The following is a 1,733-nucleotide window of genomic DNA, read 5'->3' on the forward strand; positions in this document are numbered from 1 at the left end:
TGCTTAACTATTTTAAAACACTTTTCGGTTTCAGAGCTTTTTTGCAACATTTAAGAAAAAAAATGGCCTAACCTTTTTTTTGAAAAAAAAAGGCTACCTTTTTTTTGAAAAAAAAGGCTTTTTATACCTACTGTATTTTTTGTGCATGCTCTGAATATTATGTGATACATTTCTGACATTATTTTCGTATAGAGAGTTTTTTGTTTTTTCAAATTTTGATAATATAGTAGCTCACAATTTCTTGGTCAAAATTTGACATTTTTTTCTATTAAATAAAAATTTACATTTCCTTTTTTTTAAATAATATATTTTTTTACAATCTTCTGTGTCATTTAAAATAAATAATAAATATATTTTGTTTCAGAACTCAGGTTAATAAGTAGAGATAACTGAAGGTTAAATAATAAATATATTTTGTTTCAGAACTCAGGTTTCCATCAGTCCTTCATTATACACAGGACAGCTTGATGTGCAGGTTTTATTTGGTCTTATATGTTATCTGTTATCTATCAGATTTTACAACTATTATCGTTATCTTGTATTTGTCATCTGTTATCTGTTATCTGTTATTTTTTATCTGTTACCTTTTATGTGTTATTTTATCTGTTATCTTTGATCTGTTATCTTTCATTTTGGATTTCCAAAATTTAGGAATATCAAAATTTAATTTTGACGATTTAAAAAAAAATTGTCAACCAGAAACTTCCACAGAAGCCATTTGAGTTAATTACCAAAAACATTTGTCGCTCTGACACAAACAAACAAACAGACAAACAGACAACCCCAGTCTTATTTTTAATTTCTATGTCTTTGCAACCCAACGTCATAGACTTTATATATTTCAGACTATGAATTCTGTTAGATAAAAAAATCTAAGTTTAAAATATTAAAGGTTTACAGGTTGCAATAAACATGTTTAGGGATTAGAAAATTTGACTTTTTAACAAACTTTACAGTGTAAAGTGAGACATTTGTACATTGTACATTGTACAGTGTTCAGTAACACACTGTACACTGTACATGTGTATTGTTTATTCAGAATGAGAAAGATATAGAATTGAGACAAAGGAGAAAGTTCAGCATAACCAGTCGGTAAATTCAGATATGTCATAAGCTATCGCCATTTTTATATGTTGACTATACATTTACCTCAAACTAGGTAAATAATCAAAACCTTGGTAAACGTATTTGTTATTTATGAAAAACAAAATAAAAATACAATTAAATAAATATACAAAGTTATTCATATTTATCAGGCAAAATATGGCAGGCATAGATGAAGAAAAAGAAGCAATTGTGTAATGCTACAAATAATAATTTGTTTAACCAAAACAAGGAAAATAAAATCTAAACTATTTAATGTTTTATTTATTTATGCTGGTATGAAAATGATCCAAATATCTATTAATTTACCTGGTTGCGCTGCAGGAGGAGTATTTTACCCTTGCTAATAAATTTAGCAAGAGAAGAAACAAATCCATGCACGATTCCAACATTTATTTTATTCCTAAAAAAAACACAAGCAATGATTTAACAAGGGTTTTAATTACAATTGTTGGCATTATTGAATAAGATTACTTATAAATAGATGTATGTTATTTATCTACCAAATTTAATACAGAACAAGCCAAACTAAATTAAATATACATATGTTATTTATCTACCAAATTTAATGCAGGACACGCCAAACTAACGTAAATAGAAATATGTTATTTATCTACCAAATTTAATGC

The 1,733-nt window shown here is 26.5% G+C and overlaps 1 long non-coding RNA gene across 1 annotated transcript; it reads left to right on the forward strand.

Moving 5' to 3' along the window:
* Positions 1–344: 344 nt before the first annotated feature.
* On the forward strand, positions 345–1,360 carry LOC111714403 (uncharacterized). The gene is made up of 3 exons (XR_002767969.1): positions 345–475; positions 1,040–1,092; positions 1,257–1,360. It is a non-coding gene; the product is annotated as an uncharacterized LOC111714403 (long non-coding RNA).
* The last annotated feature ends 373 nt before the right edge of the window (positions 1,361–1,733 follow it).

The sequence above is a fragment of the Eurytemora carolleeae genome, unplaced genomic scaffold (genome assembly GCF_000591075.1).
Source record: "Eurytemora carolleeae unplaced genomic scaffold, Eaff_2.0 scaffold1572, whole genome shotgun sequence".
Classification (NCBI taxonomy): Eukaryota; Metazoa; Arthropoda; class Copepoda; order Calanoida; family Temoridae; genus Eurytemora; species Eurytemora carolleeae.